This window comes from Apodemus sylvaticus, chromosome 21 (genome assembly GCF_947179515.1).
Source record: "Apodemus sylvaticus chromosome 21, mApoSyl1.1, whole genome shotgun sequence".
NCBI lineage: Eukaryota > Metazoa > Chordata > Mammalia > Rodentia > Muridae > Apodemus > Apodemus sylvaticus.
The window spans coordinates 57,967,127-57,985,766 of NC_067492.1; positions in this window are offsets into that span (position 1 = coordinate 57,967,127).

Genomic DNA, 18,640 nt, shown 5'->3' on the forward strand with positions numbered 1-18,640 from the left:
CCCCTTACTTTTTTCAATTATATTCTAATTGTATTTGCATTCCTACCATTGTATCTGAGATTTTTTCCAAATAAATCTCCAATTTTATCAATTATCCTACGTAATCTTCAATTTTATCATACACATGTTCTAAGAAAATAATCAGTTTTATCAGAAAATGTCTCCACGTAGTTTTTTCAACTACATTCTAATTGTATTTGTATAACCACCATTTTATCTCTGAAAATTACCACAAAATCTTCAAAGTTTATATTTTTCCTATGAATTTCCCTAATTTTATCAGAAATATGTTATAAGAAAATCTTAAGTTCAATCAGAAAATGTATCCACTTCATTTTTCAATAATATTCTAATTGGTTTTGTATGCCTACCATTTTATCTGATATTTTTTCCAAAAAATCTACAATTTTATTAATTATCCTAAGTAATCCTCAATTTTATCATAAATATGTTTTTGAAAATTATCTGTATTATCAGAAAATGTCTCCACTTCCTTTTTCAATTATATTCTTATTGTAATGGCATGCCTAGCATTGTATCTGAGAAGTTTTCCAAAATTTTTTCACTTATATCAATTATCCAATGTAATCCTCAATTTTATCATACATAAGTTATGTGAAAATCTTCAGTTTTTTCAGAAAATATCCCCACTTCCCTTTTCAAGTATATTTTAATTGTATTTGTATGCCTACATGATAATGACCACTGAAATATTTAAATTTTCGCTTTCTCCACGAATTTCCTCAATTCTATAAGATATATATTATATGAAAATCTTCATTTCAACAAAAAAACTCCACTTCCTTTTTCAATTAAATTCTGTTTTTGTATGCCTATCATTTTATCTGAGATCTTTTCAAAAAATGTTTAATTTTTATCAAATATTCTATGTAATCCTCAATTTTATCATACATATTTTATAAGAAAATCTTCAGTTTTGTCAAAAAATGTCTCCACTTCCTTTTTCAATTATGTTCTAATTGCATTTGTATGCCTACCATTCTATCTGAGATCTTTATCAAAAACTTTTCAATTATATCAATCATCCAATGCAATCCTCAATTTTATCATACATATGTTATGTGAAAATCTTCAGTTTTATTAGAATATGTTTCCACTTCCTTTTTCAATTATATTTTAGTTGTGTTTGTATGTCTATCATTGTATCTCTGAAAATTCACACAAAAATCTTCAAATTTTGCATTTTTCCTATGCATTTCCTTAATATTGTCAGAAATATGTGATGAGTCTATAGTTCAAAGAGAAAATATCTCCACCTCTTTTTTCTATTAAATTCTAATTGTTTTTGTATGACTATGACTACCATTTTTTGGTAGTCATACTACCAAATGACTACTACTAAATTTGTAGCTGAAATTTTTCCAAAAAAAAATCTTCAATTTTATCAATTATTCTATGTTATCCTCAATTTTATCATAAATATGGTATATAAAAATTTCAGTTTTATCACAAAATATCTTCACTTCCTTTTTTAATTATATTCTAATTGGATTTGTATGCCTATCATTGTATCTGAGATTTTTCCAAAAAAATCTTGCATTTTATAAATTTTCTGATATAATTCTCAATTACATCATAGTATGTTTTATGAAAATGTTCAGTTTTATGTGAAAATGTCTCCACTTCCTTTTTCAATTATATTCTAATTGTTTTTCTATGCCTATCATTGTGTCTGAGATTTTTTCCAAAAAAATCTTCAATTTTATCAATTATTCTATGTAATCCTATATTTTACCATACATGTTATATGAAAATATTCAGTTTTGTCAGAAAATGTCTCCACTTCCTTTTTCAATTATATTCTAATTGTATTTTGTGCCTAACATTGTATCTGTGAAAATTGTAATGAAAATCTTAAAATTTTACATTTTTCCTCTGAATTTCCTTGATTTTATCAGGAATATGTTATACAAAAATCTTCACTTCAATTAGAAAATGTCTCCACTTCCTATTTCAATTAAACTCTAATAGTTTTGTATGGCTACCATTGTACCTGTAATTTTTCCCAAATAAATCTTCAATTATATCAATTATCCTATGTAATCCTCAATTTTATCATATATATGCTATATGAAAATATTCAGCTTTATCAGAAAATGTCTCAACTTCCTTCTTCAATTATATTCTAATTGTATTTGTATGCCTACCAGTGTATCTGTGAAAATTACAACAAAAATCTTCAAATTTTATATTTTTCCTATGAAATTTCTTAATTTTATCAGAAATATTCAAAAATCTTCAGTTCAATCAGATAAAGTCCCCACTTCCTTTTTCAATTAATCTCTAATTGTTTTTGCATGCCTACCTTTGTATCTGAGAATATTACTACAAAAAACTTTAAATTTTACATTTTTACTATCAATTTCCTCAATTTTATCATATATATGTTATATGAAAATTTGCAGTTTTATCAGAAAATGTCTTCACATCCTTTTTCAATTAAATACTAGTAGTTTTTGAATGCCTGCCATTGTATCTGTGAAAGTTACCATGAAAAATTTCAAATTTTATGTATTTCCTATGAATTTCCTTAATTTTATTATAAATATGTTGTACAAAAATCTTCAATCACAAAATGTCTCCACTTCTTTTGAATTAAATTCTAATTGTTTTTGTATGCCTACCATTGTATCTGAGTTTTTCCAAAAAGTCTTTCATGCTATCAATTATCCCATGTAAGCCTCAATTTTATCATATATATGTTATATGAAAATATTCAGTTTTATCAGAAAATGTCTCTACTTCCTTTTTCAATTATATTCTAATTGTATGTGTATGCCTACCATTGTATCTGATATTTTTTTCAAAAAATCTTCAATTTTATAAATTATCCTATATAATCCTCAATTTTTCATACTAATAATATATGAAAATCGTCAGTTTTATCAGAAAATGTCTACAATTCCTTTTCCTTTTTTTATTGAGTATCTTCTTCATTTACATTGCCAATGGTAAAACCTTTCCCAATTTCCCCCCTCCCAATAGCCCCCTCCCCAAAGATTCCCTACCCCTTCTGCCATCTCCTGCGTCAATGTATATGCCCCTCTCTACCCGACACATTCCCACCTTCCCCCCACCCCCGTCCGTTTCCCTTTGTTGGGGCCTCTATTGAGCCTTTACCCAACCAAAGACCACTCCTCCCACTAATGCCCAGCAAGGCATTCCTCTTCCACATTTTTGGCTGGAACCATGTCTACCCCTTGGTTGCTGGTTCAGTCCCTGGGAGTCTTGGGGTATCTGGGTGTCCGAAGTCATTGTTCTTCCCATGGGGACTGTAAACCCCTTCAGCTCTTCTGGACCACCCTCCAGATCCTCTATTGGGGACCCCAAGCCCAGTCCAATAGTTTGTTGATAGTTTCTGCCTCTGTATTTTTAGGGCTCTGGCAGGGCCCCTCTGGACACAGCTATGGCATGTTCCTTTTGGTACACGCTTCTTGTCATAGTGTCAGGGTTTGGTGACTGTTTATAGGATTAATCCCCAAGTAGGGCAGTTTCTGGGTGGCCTTTACTTCAGTCTCTGCTCCACACAGTCTCCCTTATTGCTCCTGTGAGTATTATGTTCCCTTCCTCAGAGGAACCATATCACCCTCACTTAAGTCCTTCTTCTTGAGCTTCCTGTGCCGGGTGAATTGTAAATTGTTTATTTTGAGCTTTCTTCAGTTCAATCTGGAAATGTCTCCACTTCTTTTTTCAATTATATGTTAATTATATTTATATGCCTACCATTGTATCTGTGAAAATTACCACAAAAATCTTCAAATTTTACTTTTTTTTCCTATGAATTCCCTTAATTTTATCAAAAATATGTTTTATGAAAATCTTCAGTTTAATCAGAAAATGTCTCCATTTCCTTTTTCAATGTTATTCTAGTTGTATTTGTATGCCTACCATTGTATCTGAGATGTTTTGCAAAAAAATCTACAATTTTATCAAGTAACCTATGTAATCATCAATTATATGCTACATATGATGTATGAAAAGCTTCACTTTTATTAGAAAATGTCTCCACTTTCTTTTTCAATTATATTCTAATTTTATTTGTGTGTCTAACATTACATCTGTGAAAGTTACCGCAAAAATCTTAACATTTTACATTTTTCCTATGAATTTGCTCAATTTTATGAGAAATATTTCATACAAAAATCTTCAGTTCAATCAGAAAATGTATCTACTTCCTGTTTCAATTAAATTCTAAGTGTTTTGCATGCCTACCATTGTATCTGAGATTTTTTTCCAAAAAATCTTCAATTTTATCAATTAACCTATGGTAACCATATGTTATATGAAAATCTTCAGTTTGATTAAAAAAATTTCCAATTCCATTTTCAATTAAATTCTAATTGTATTTTTATGCCTACCATTGTATGAGATTTTTTTTAAAAAAAAATCTTCAATTTTGTGAATTATCCTCTGTAATATTTAATTTTGTCATATATATTATATGAAAATATCCAGTTTTATCAGAAAATGTCTCTACTTTCTTTCTAATTTATATTCTAATTGTATTTGTATGTCTACCATTGTATCTGTGAAAATTACCACAAAAATCTTCAAATTTTACATTTTTCCTATGAATGTCTTTAATTTTATATGAAATATGCTATATGAAAATCTTCAGTTCCATCAGAAAATACATCCACTTCCCTTTTCAATTTATTTCTAATTGTTTTTGTATGCCTTCCATTATATCTGACATTTTTACCAATAAATCTAAAATTTTATAAATTACCCTATATAAACCTTAATTTTATCATACATATGTTAAATGAAAAACTCCTGTTTTAACAGAAATTGTCTCCACTTCTTTTTAATTATATTCTAATTGTATTTGTGTGCCTACCATTGTATCTGAGATTTTTTCCAAAAATCCTTCAATTTTATCAATTATCCTATATAATCCTCAATGTTATCATACATGTTATATGAAAATTTTCAGTTTTATCAGAAAATGTCTCCATTTGCCTTTTCAATTATATTCTAATTGTATTTGTATGCCTACTATTGTATCTGAGTTTTTTAAAAAAATCCTCAATTTTTTCAATTATCCGATGAAATTCTCAATTTTATGATAAAATATGTTATATGAAAATCTTCAGTTTTATCAGAAAGTATCTCCACTAACTTTTTCAATTAAATTGTGATTGTTTTTGTATGCCTACCATTGTATCTGAGATTTTTTATAAAAATGTCTTCAATTTTATCAATTATTATGTGTAATCCTCAATTTTATCATACACATGTTATGTGAAAACCTTCAGTTTTCTCAGAAAATATCTCCACTTTCTTTTTCAATTATATTATAATTGTTTTGGTATGCCTAAGACTGTATCTGTGAAAATTACCAGAAAAATCTTCAAATTTTACATTTGTCCTATGAATTTCCTTAATTTTATCAGAAATGTGTTATATGGGAGTCTTCAGTTCAATCAGAAAATATCTCTACTTCTTTTTTCAATTATATTCTAATTGTATTTATATGCCTACCATTGTATCTGTGAAAATTACCTTGAAAATCTGAAAATTTTAATTTTTTCTTTGAATTTCCTCAATTTTATCAGAAATATGTTACACAAAAACTTCAGCTCAATCAGCACATGTTTCTACTTCCTATTTCAATTAAATTCTAATTGTTTTTGCCTGCCTATCATTGTATCTGAGATTTTTTCCAAAATAATCTTCAATAGTATCAATTATCCTATGTAATCCTTGATTTTATGGTACATTTGTTATGTGAAAATCTTCAGTTTTATCAGAAAATGTCTCCACTTCCTTTATCAATTATATTCTAATTGTATTTGTATGCGTACCATTGTATCGAGATATTTTCCAAAAAAATTTCAATTATATCAATTATCCAATGTAATCTTCAATTTTATCATACATATGTTACGTGAAAATCTTCAGTTTTATCACAAAATGTCTCCACTTCCTTTTTCAATTATATTTTAATTGTATTTGTATACCTACCATTATATCTCTGAAAATTACCAAAAAATCTTCAAATTTTAAATTTTTCCTGTGAATTTCATTAATTTTATCAGAAATAAGTTATACAAGAGTTTTTAGTTCAATCAGAAAATATCTCCACTTCATTTTCAATTAAATTCTAATTGTTTTTGTATGCCGACCATTAACATTTTTCAAAAATAATCTTCAATTTTATCAATTATCTTATGTAACCTTCAATTTTATCATACTTATGTTATATGAAAAATTGCAGTTTTATCAGAAAATTTCTTCACTTCCTTTCTCAATTATATTCTAAATGTATTTGAATGCCTGCCATTGTATATGAGATTCTTTGCAAACAAATCTTCAATTTTATCAATTATCCTATGTAATCATCATTTTTATTATACATATGTTATATGAAAATCTTCAGTTTTATCAAAAATGTCTCCACTTCCTTTTTCAATTATATTCTTATTGAATTTATATGCCTATAATTTTATCTGTGAAAATAACCACGAAATTCTTAAAATTGTACATTTTCCCTATGAATTATCTCAATTTTATCAGAAATATGTTATAAGAAAATCTTCAGTTCAATCAGCAGGGATAGTACAGGGACAGTGCCTAGAATGTGCTGGCATAAGTCCTGGACAGTGCTGAGACAGTAGAGGGACTGTGCCAGAAATAGTGCTGGGACAGTGAGATGACTGAGCTGGCCATGCTGGAGCAGTACAGGGATAGTGTGGTGACAGTAATGGAACCCTGATGGGACATCGCAGGGACAGTGCGGGGATAGTGCAGGGACAGTGCGGGGACAGTCCGGGGACATCACAGCGACATTGCTGGGACAGTTTGAGTACCGTGCTGGGACACTTTGAAGACTGTGCTGGGACCATGTGGGGACAGATTAGAGGCAGTGCGGATACTGTGATTGCATTTTTGGGGGATAGTTGGGGAACAGTGAGGGGACAGTTTGGGAACAGTGCAGGGACAATATGCGGACAATGCTGGGACAGTACAGGGACAGTGTGGAGACATTGCAGAGATATTGCGGGGACAGTGCTGGAACAGTGCAGGTACTGTGCAGGGAGAGTGTCTGGACAGGGAGAAATCTGTGCCAAGACAGTGCAGTGACAGTGCTGGGACAGTGCGGTGACATGGAAGGGATAGACAGGGCAGGGACATTATGGAGACAGTGCAGGGACAGTGCAAGGACAGCGTGTGGACAGTGCTGGGACATTGCAGATACATTGCTGGGGCAGTGCATGGACAGTGCCAGCCTATGCCTGGACAGTGCAGGGATAGTGCGTGTATTGCCCAGGGACATTGAGGACACAGTGCCAGGACAGTACAGGGAAAGTGCATGGACATTTTTGGGCAATGAAGGGACAGTGCTGGGACTGTGCTGGCACAATCTGGGGACTGGTCAGGGACAGTAAGGCGACAGAATTGCACAGTGCCAGGACAGTATGGGGACAGTGCAGTGACAGTGTGGTGACAGTTCAGGGACAGTGCCGGGACTGTGCCTGAACATTGTGGATATTGTGTGGGGACATTACAGAGACTGTGCTGGCACAGTGCAGGGCAAGTGTGGGGCCAGTGTGGGAACAATGCAGGAACAGTGACAGGATAGTGCAGCAACTGTACTGGGACAGTGTGAGGACAGTGTTGGGACTGTGCTGGGACATTGCAGGGACAGTGTGTGAACCTTGCAGGGACAGATTGGGGACTGGGCAGGGACATTGCAGAGACAGTGCCAGGATAGAGTGGGGACAGTGTGGGGACAATGCAGGGACAGTGCAGTGACAGTGAGGGGACAATGTGGGGACAAGTGCCGGGAGAGTGTGGGGTCACTGTGGGGACATTGCGGGGAGTGTGCTGGGACAGTACAGGGACAGTGTTTGGGACAGTTTGGGGGCATTGCTAGGCAGTGCAGAGACTGTGCTGGGACAGTGCAGGGACAATGTAAGCAGAGTCCAGGATCAGTGGAAGACTGTGCAGGGACATTGCATGAACCCTGCTGGCACAGTGCTGGTACAGTGCGCAGACAGTGTGGAGAGAGTGAGGGGACAGTGCAAGGACAGTGCTGGGACAGTGCAGGGTCAGTGCAAGGACAGTGTGGGGACTGTGCAGAGATTCTTTGGAGACTGGGCAGGAAGAGTGTGGGGACAGTACAGGGACTGTTTGGGGACTGTGCTGGCACAGTGCAGGGACAGTGCAGGGACTGTGAGTGGACAGTGCAGAAACAATGCAGGAACAGTGTGGAGACAGTGCAGCGACTGTGCAGGCACAATGTGGGGACAGTGAAGGGACAGTGTGGGAACATTTTGGGGACTGTGTTGGGACAGATCAGGGACAGTGTTGGGGACCATGTGGGGACAGTACGAGGGCAGAGCAGGGACTGTGCTGGGAGAGTGTGGGGACATTGTGAGGACAGTCCAGTGTCAGTGCAAGACTGTGCGGGGGCATCAAGTGTACTGTGCTAGCACAATGAAGGGACAGTGCATTGACAGTGCGGGTATTGTCCAGGAACATTGTGGGAGCAGTGTGCGGACAGTACGGAGATAGTGCAGGGACAGTGTGGAGCAGTGAGGTAACAGTGCTGGGAGTGTGCTGGCACAACCCGGGGACAGTGAAGGGACAGTGCAAGACAGGACTGGCACAGTGCCAGGACAGTTTTGGCACAGTGTGGTGACAGTACAGGGACAGTGTGGGACAGTGAGGGGAAAGTGCTGGAACTGAGCTGGCACAATCGGGGAGAGTGCATGGATAGTGCCAATACAGAATGGGCACAGTGACAGGACAAGACAGTTAGGGGACATTGTGGAAACAGTGCTGTGACAGTGCGGGGTTACTGCAGAGAAAGTGCATGGACAGTGTGGGAACAGTGCAGACACAGTGCTGGGACATTGCTGAGACATTACGGAGACAGTACATGGACTGTACATGGACTGTGTTGACACAGTGCAGAGAAAGTGAGGGGACAGTTCGACGACAGTGCCGGGACAGTGCAGGGACAGAGAGGGGACAATGCAGGGAGTGTGCTGGCACAGTGCGGGGACAGTGAAGGGACAGTGTGGGGACAGTGCAGTTACAGTACAGGGACAGAGCAGGGACAGTGCAAAGACTGTGGAGACAGTGCAGGGAGAGTGCAGGGACAATGGGGGGACAGTGTGGGAACAGTGCAGGCACACTGTGGGGACATTATGGGGACTGTGCAGGGACAGTGCAGGGAGAGTGTGAGCACAGTCCAGGAGAAGTGCAGGACTGTGTGGGGACTTTGCATGGATTATGCCGGCACAGTAGTGGCACAGTGCACCAACAGTGTGGATACAATGAGAGGCGAGTGCGAGAACAATGACAGGACAGTGCAGGGAGAGTGCAAGGACAGTGTGTGGACTGTGCTGGGACTGTACTGGCACAGTGCTTGACAGTGCAGGGAGAGTGAGGGGACAGTGCGGGGACAGTGCAGGGACAGAGTAGGGACAGTGTGAGGACAGTGGCGGGACAGTGCAGGGACAATGCAGGGACAGTGGGTAGACAGTATAGGGACATTGCAGTGACAAAGCAGGGACAGTGCGGGGACTGTGCTGGGACACTGCAGGGACAGTGTTGGGGACAGTGTGGGGACAGTGAGAGGACAGTCTGGGGTCAGTGCTGGACTGTGCAGGGACATTGAGTGGACTTTGCTGGCACAGTGTGAGGAGAGTGCAGGGTCAGTGAAGGGACAGTGCAGGGACAATGCAGGGACAGTGTGGGGACAGTGCAGGGACAGAGAAGGGACAGTGCATGGACATTGTGGAGACAGTGCAGGGACAGTATGGAGACAATGCGGGGACAATGCGGAGACAGTGTGAGGACAGTGTTGGGACACTGTGGGGCTATTGTGGGGACTGTGCTGGGACAGTGTTGGGGACAGTCTGGGAACAGTGCTAGGGCAGTGTGGGGATTGTGCTGAGACAGGGTAGGGACAGTGAGAGTGGAGCCTGGGATCAGTGCAGGACTGTGCAATTACATTGCGTGGACTGTGCTGGCACAGTGCGCGATCAGTGAGAAGAGAGTCAGGGGACAGTATGGGTAGAGTGCTGGGACAGTGCCGAGACAGTGCAAGGACAGTGTGGGGACTGTGCAGGGATTATTTGGAGACCATGCTGGGAGAGTGTGGGGATACTGTGGTAACATTGTGGGGATTGTGTTTGCACAGTTTGGGGACAGTGCAGGGACCATGAGGGGACAGTGTGGGGACAATGCAGGGACAATGCGGGGACAGTGCAGGAACAGTGCAGGGACACTGTGGGAACATTGTGGGGACTCTGCAGGGACAGTGTGAGGACAGTCCAGGAGAAGTGCAGAACTGTGCCGAGACTTTGCATGGACTATGCGGGCACAGTGCTGGCATAGTGTGCAGACAGTGCGGATACAGTGAGAGGTGAGTGTAGGGATAGTGCAGGGAGAGTGCAAGGACAGTGTGGGGACTGTGCTGGGACTGTGCTGGCACAGTGCTGGGACAGTGCAGGGAGAGTGAGGGGAAAATGTGGGGACAGTGCAGGGACAGAGCGGAGACAGTGTGGGGACAGTGGCAGAACAGTGCAAGCACAATGCAGGGACAGTGCATAGACAGTGCAGGGACATTGTGGGGACAGTGCGGGTACAGTGCGGGTACAGTGTGGGGCCATTGCAGGAACTGTGCTGGGACTCTGCAGGGACTGTGTTGGGGACAGTGTGGGGACAGTGCAAGGCTAGTGCTGGGACTGTGTTTGGACAGTGAGGGGACTGTGAGATGAGAGTCCGGGGTCAGTGCTGGACTGTGCGGCGACATTGAGTGGACTGTGCTGGCACAGTGCAGGGACAGTGTGGGGACAGTGCGGAGAATGTGCCAGGACTGTGCCAGGACAATGCGGGGACAGTGGTGGTATTGTCCTGCGGCATATTTGGAACAGTGCCAGGATAGTATGGGGACAGTGGGGACAGTGTAGGGCACTTAGTCAACAGTTCTGGGACTGTGCTAGCACAATCCAGGGACAGTGCAGGGACAGTGTGCAGACAGAACTGCACAGTGCCAGGACACTGAGGGGACAGTGTAGTGACAATGCTGGGACAGTGCCCAGACTGTACTGGCACATTATGGATAATGTGTGGGGACATTGCAGAGACTGTGCTGGCACATTGCAGGGACTGTGTGAGGACATTGTGGGGACTGTGCAGGGACATTGTGGAGACAGTGCCCGGACAGTGCGGGGATAGTGTGGGACCGAGCAGGCACACTGCAGGGACAGTGCATGGACAGTGTGGGGACTGTGGGCAGACAGTGTGGGGCAGTGAGGGAACAGTGCTGGGACTCTGTTGGCACAATCTGGGGACAGTGACTGGACAGTGCACAAAGAAAACTGCACAGTACCAGGACACTGTGGGTACAGTGTGGGTTTATGTGGGGACAGAGAGGGTATTGTCCAGGGACATTGTGGGGGACAGTGCTGGGACAGTACAGGGATGGTACTGGGACAGTGTGGGGCAGTGAGTGGACAGTGCTGGGACTATGCTGGCACAATCCGGGGACAGTGCAGGGACAGTGCATGGACAGAGTGGGCACAGTGCCAGGACAGTGTAGGGACAGGGCGAAGACATTATGGAGACAGTGCGGGGACATTGCAGAGACACTGCTGGGACAGTGCGTGGACAGTGCTGGACTGTGCCTGGACAGTGCGGGGATAGTGCATGTATTGCCCGGGGCCATTGCAGTGACAGTGCCTGGACAGTACATGGAAAGCATGTGGACAGTGTTGGGCAGTGAGGGGACAGTGCTGGGACTGTGCTGGCACAATCCATGGACAGGTCAGGGGCAGTGCAGCAACAGAACTGCACAGTGCCAGGACAGTATGGGGACAGTGCGGTGACAGTGTGGGGACAGTGCAGGGACAGTTTTGGGACTGTGCCGGAACAGTGTGGAGACACTGCATGGACAGTGTGTGGACTGTGCTGGGACAGTGCAGGGACATTTCGGGGACAGTGCAGGTACACTGCTAGGACAGTGCCTGGACAGTGCACGGATAGTGTGAGGACTGTGCATGGATATTTCGTAGACAGTGACGAGGCAGTGTGGGGACAATGCTGCGAGGACAGTGTGGGGACAGAGCAGGGACAGTGCCAGGACAGTGCTGGCACAGTCCCGGGACAGAGACAGTGTGTGGACAGTGCGGGGAGAGAGCAGGGACAGTGTATGGCAGTGAGGTGACAGTGCTGGAACTCTGTTGGCAGAATCTGGGGACAGTGCCAGGACAGTGCGCAGACAGAATTGCACAGTGCCAGGATACTGTGGGGACAGTGCATTGACAATGCGGGGATAGTGCCTGGACTGTGCTGGGACATTGCGGATACTGTGTGGGACACTGCACAGTCCGTGTTGGCACTGTGCTGGTAAAGTGCGGGGACAGTGAGGGGACAGTGCATAGACAGTGCCAGGACAGTGCTGGCACAGTGCCGTGAAAGTGTGAGGATAGTGTGAGACTGTGCAGGGATATTGCTGAGACAGTGCCGGGACAGTGAGTGAACAGAGCGGGGGACAGTGCAGTGATATTGCAGAGACATTGCTGGGACAGTGTGTAGACAGTGCCAAACTGTGCCATTACAGTGCGGGGACAGTGCATGTATGCTCTGGGGACATTGGGGTTACAGTGCGGGGACAGTGTGGGGCAGTGAGGGGACAGTTTGGGAACAGTGCGGGGACAATATGTGGACAATGCTGGGACAGTACGGGGATAGAGGGGGGCATTGCAGAGATATTGCTGGGACAGTGTGGGACAGTGCTGGAACAGGGAAGGGACTGTGCCTGGACAGTGTCTGCACAGGGAGAAGTTTCTACCAGGACTGTGCAGGGACAGTGCTAGGACAGTGTGGAGACATGGAAGTTACAGTGCAGAGACTGGGCAGGCAGAGTGCTGGGACAGAGAGAGACAGTGCTGGGAGAGTTCAGGGAAGGTACCTAGGTCTTGCCTGGACAGTTCTGCTACTGTGCGGGGACAGTGTGGGGTCAGTGTGGGGACAGTGACTGGACAGTGCAGGACTGTGTGGGTACATTGTGTGGGCTGTGCTGGCACAGTGCAGGGACAGTGCAGAGAATATAAAGTGACTGTGCCAGCACAGTGCGGGGACAGTGCGAGTACTGACCATGGACATTGCTGGAACAATGCCGGGACAGTACAGGGACAATGCAGGGACATTGTGGGGCACTGAAGGGACAGTGCTGGGACTGTGCTGGCATAATCCTGGGACAGTGCAGGCACAGTATGCAGACAGAACTGCACAGTGCCAGGACACTGTGGGGAGAGTGAGGTGACAGTGCTGGGACAGTGCCGGGACTGTGCCAGGACATTGTGGATAATGTGTGGGGAAATTTCCGAGACTATGCTGGCACATTGCAGGGACTCTGCCGGGATATTGTAGGGACTGTGCAGGGACATTGTGGAGACAGTGTGTGGACAGTGCGGGGACCAAGCAGGCACAATGCAGGGAGAGTCCATAGACTGTGCGGGGACAGTGTGCGGACAGTGTGGGGCAGTGAGGCCACAGTGCTGGGACTCTGTTGGCACAATCTAGGGACAGTGTCAGGTCAGTACACAAACAGAACTGCACAGTACCAGGACACTGTGGGGACAGTGTGGTGATAATGCTGGGATAGTTCTGGGACTGTGTCAGGACATCGCGGTTACCATGTGGAGACACTGCGGTTACCATGGGGGGACATTGCAGAGACTGCGCTGGCACAGTGTGGTGACTGTGCAGGGACAGTGTGCAGACTGTGCAGGGACATTGTGGATATTATGTGCAGACATTGCAGAGATTGTGCTGTCACAGTGTGGGGGACAGTGAGGGGAGATTGCGGGGACAGTGCAGGGACAGAACAGGCACAGTGCAGGGACAATGCTGGGAAAGTGAGGGGACAATGCCGGGACAGTGTGCAGACAGTGCACGGAGAGTGCTGGGACAATGCGGGGACAGTACATGGAGATTGTGGGGATAGTGTGGGGACATTGCAAGGACTGTGCTGGGAGAGTGCAGGGACGGTGTTGGGGTCAGTGTGGGGACATTGCAAGGGCAGTGTGGGGACAGAATGGGCACAGTGCCAGGACAGTGTGGGGACTGTGCAGGAACATTTTGGAGACAGTGCCATCACAGTGCTGGGACAGTGTTGGGACAGTGAGAAAACAATCCAGGGACAGTGCTGGGACAGTGCTGGGACATTCCCTGGACAGTGTGTGGACAGTACGGGGACAGTGAGGAGATATTGCCAGGACAGTGCGGGGACTGTGAGGTGACAATTCTGGGACAGTGCATGGACAGGGCTGGGACAGTACAGGGCAGTGCAAGTATAGTGAAGGGACAGTGCAGGGATAGTGCAGGGAAGGAGCAGCACTGTCCCTGCACTGTCCCAGCAATGTCTCTTCTTTGTCCCCACATTGTCCCAGCATTGTCGTATCAATGTCCAGCATGGTCGTGGCACTGTCCTGGCAGTGTCCACGCACTGTCCCAGTAATGTCTCTGCAATGTCCCTGCACTGTCCCCTCACTCTCCTATCATTGTCTCTGAAATATCTCTGCACAGTACCCACACTGTCCTCGCAGTGTCCTGGCACTGTTCCGGCACTGTTCCAGCACTGTCCACTCACTGTACCTGCATTGTTCGCCGCACTGTCTCTGCAATGTCCCTGCGCAATCCCCACACTGTCTTTGCACTCTCCCGCCATAGCCCCACACTGTCCAGTCACTTTCCCGGCAGGCACTGTTCTCACACTGTCCCCTCAAGGTCTGGATAGAGTCCCCACTCTGTCCGGGCACTGTTGCTGCACTGTCCCCTCACTGTCCTTGCACTGTCCCCTCACTGTGCAAGCAGAGTCCCTGCACTGTCCATTCACTGTCCCAGTAATATCCCCTCAATGTCCATCACTGTCCCGCTCTGTACCTGCACTGTCCCCAAACTGTCCCAGCACTTTCCCGGCATTATCTCCACAATGTCCCTGCACAGTCCCCACTCTGTCCTCACACTGTCCCAGAACTGTCCTCGCACTCTCCCCGCACTATCCGTGCACTGTCCCCACACTGTCCAAGCACAGTCCCTGCACTGTCCATGCACTGTCCTAGCAATGTCTCTGCACTGTCCCCGCACTGTCTCTACACAGTCCTCCCGCTGTGCCAGCACAGGCCCCTCACTATTCACACACTTTCCCAGCAATGTCTCCACAATATCCTGGACTGTCCCTGCTCAGTGCCCACAGTGTCCCCGCACTGTCCCTGCACTGTCCCAGCATTGTCTCTGCAATGTCCCTGCACAGTCCCCACACTGTCCTGGCATTATTCCAGAACTGTCCCCGCACTGTCCCCCCACTGTCTCATCAATGTCTCTGCACTGTCTTGGCACTGTCCTGGCACTGTCCACACACTATCCTAGCAATGTCTCCACAATGTCCCCGCACTGTCCCCACACTGTCTCCGCAATGTCCCCACACTGTGCCAGAACTGTCCCTGCACTGTCCTCACACTGTCCCACCAATGTCTCTGATATGTCCCTGCACTCTCCACCCACTTTCCCCACACTGTCCATGTTTTGTCCCCGCACTGTCTGGGCACTGTCTCATCAATGTCCCCACACTGTCCTGGCACTGTCCCAGCTCTGTCCACGCAGTGTCCCAGTAATGTTTCCACAATGTCCCCACACTGTCCCTGTCCTGTCTCCACACTGCCCCGGCACTCTCTCCGCAGTGTCCCTGCACAGTCCACACACTGTCCCCTCACTGTCTGCTCACTGTCTCTGCAATTTCCCTCTAAAGTCCCCACACTGTCCATGCCCTGTCCCTGCAGTGTCCCCACACTGTCCCGGCACTCTCTCCACAATATCTCTGCACAGTCCCCACACTGTCTCCTCTATGTCCCTGCACATTCCCCACACTGCTCGCACTGTCCAGGCACAGTCTGCACTGTCATATCATTGTCTCTGCTCTGTTCCTGTACTGTTCTCACAAGGTTCAGGTACTGTCCCTGTTCTGTCCCCGCACTGTCCCTGCATTGTTCCTGCACAGTGCCGACACTGTCCTTGCACTGTCCCTGCACTGTCCCTGGATGATTCCAGCACAGTATCAGCACTGTCTCCTCACTGCCCCACACTGTCCTCACACTGTCCCGGTACTGTCTCAACACTGTCCCTGCAATGTCTCTGCACAATACCCGCACTGTCCCCACACTGTCCTGGCACAGTCCAGCAATGTCCACGAACTGTCCCAGCAATGTCTCAACAATGTTCCCTCACTGTCCCTGCACTCTACCCTTAATCTCCCAGGACTGTCTCAGCAATATCCCTGGACAGTCCTGACATTGTCATCACAATGTTACGGCACTGTCCCAGTACTTTTCCTGCACTGTCCCCTCACTGTCCCTGCATTGTCCATGCCCTGTGCCAGCCCAGAACCCAAACTGTCCACCCACAGTTCCGGCACAGTCTCCACAATGTCCTTGCACACTCCACACACTATCCATGTATTATCACAGCACTGTGCCAGCACTGTCCTCACACTGTCCCTTCACTGTTTCTGCACTGTCTTCCCACTATCCCATCACTCTCCCTACCCTGTCCCCGCATTGTCCCCACAATGTGCTGTCACTGTGCCAGTTTTGTCCCCACACTATCCCTGCAGTGTCCTAGGAAAGTGCTAGCACAGTCCCAGCACTGTCACCTCACTGCCACACACTATCCCATATTGTGCCCATACTTTCCAGGCACTGTCCCCACAATGTCTTGGCACAGTCCAGCACTGTCCAAGCACTGTCCCAGCAATGTCTCCGCAATGTCCCCACACTGTGCCTCCACTGTCCTAGCACTGTCTCTGCAATGTCCCTGAACATTCCCCACACTGTCATCACACTGTCCCAGCACTTTCCCGGCATTGTCTCAGCAATGTCTCTGTAATGTCCAGCACTTTCCCTGCTCTATCCCCACACTGTGCTCACACTGTCCTGTCACTGTCCTGGAACTGTCCTGCACTGACCCCCCACTATCTCCTCATTGTTCCAGCACAGTCCCCACACTGTCCTCGCATTGTCCCAGTAATATCTCCACAGTGTCCTGCAATGTCCATGCACTGTCCCCACACTCTCCCTGCTTTATCTGCGCACTGTCCAGACACTGTCTCATCAATGTCCCTGCACTGTTCTGTCCCTGTTCTGTCAATGTTCATGCACTGTCCCTGCAATATCTCTGCAATGTCCGTGCACTGTCCTTGCACAGTCCCCACACTGTCCCCATACTGTGCCCTCACTATCCCTGCAATGTCCCTGCACAGTCCCTAAACTGTCTTTGCACTGTCACTCCCCAGTGTCTGCACTGTCTGGTAACTGTGCCTGCACTATCCCCGCATTGTTCCAGCCCAATCCCCACACTGTCCTAGCACTGTCCCAGCAATGTCTCAGCAATTATGCAGCACTGTCCTAGCTCTGTTCTGGCACTGTCCCCACACTGTTCCTGCACTGTCCCTGAACTGTCCCCACACTGTCCTGGCACTGTGCCCGTTCAGTCCCCGCACTGTTCATGCACTGTCCTAGAATTGTGCCAGCACAGTCCCAGCACTGTCCCCTCTCTGCCACACACTGACCAATATTGTGCCCATACTGTCCCTGCACTGTCCCTGCAATGTCTCTGCAATGTCTCTGCAAAGTCCCAACACTGTCCTCATACTGTTCTAGCACTATTCCAGCACTGTCTCAAAACTGTCCCCTCGCTGTCCCTGCACTATACTCACACGGTGCCAGCACAGTCCCCATACTGTTTATGCACTGTCCCAGTATGTCTCTGCAATGTTCAGCACTGTCCCTGCTCTGTCCCCGCACTGTCCCCACACTGTGCCCACACTGTACTGGCACTCGTTGCACAATGTCCCTGCACAGTCACCACACTGACCTAGCACTGTCCAGGCACTGTCCTGGAATTGTGCCTTCACAAACACCCTCTGTCTTGTCACTGTCCCCACACTGTTCCAACACAGTCCCTGCACTGTCCTCACACTATCCCAGCAATATCTCCGCAATGTCCCCACACTGTCCATGCAGTGTCCCCACACTCTCCCTGCTTTGTCCCCACACTCTCCGGGCCCTGTCTCATCAATGTCCCTGCACTGTCCTTGAACTGTCCCCACAATTTCCCAGCACTCTCTCCAAAATATCCCTGCACAGTTCCCTCACAGTCCTCGCACCATCATGGTACTGTCCTGGCTATGTTCCAGCAATGTCTCTGAAATATCCACGCACTGTCCTTGCACTGTCCTGGGACTGTTTTGGAACTGTCCCCGCTCTGTCCCCCCAGTTTCTCCACACTGTCCCCATGCTGTGCCAGCACAGACCCCGCACTCTCCCCACACTTTCCCAGTAATGTCTCCACAATATCCCAGCACTGTCCACTCACTGTCCTTACACTGTCCTGAATTTGTCTCTGCCCTGACCCAGCACTGTCTCATAAATGTCCCCGCACTCTCCTGGCACTGTCCTAGCATGGTCTCCTCACTGTCCCTGCATTGTCCCCACACTGTCCCAGCACTGTCGCCGCACTGTCCTGTCACTGTCTCCTCAATGTCCCTGCACAGTCCCCACACTGTCCCCATACTATCCCACCAGTGTCTCCACACTCTCCC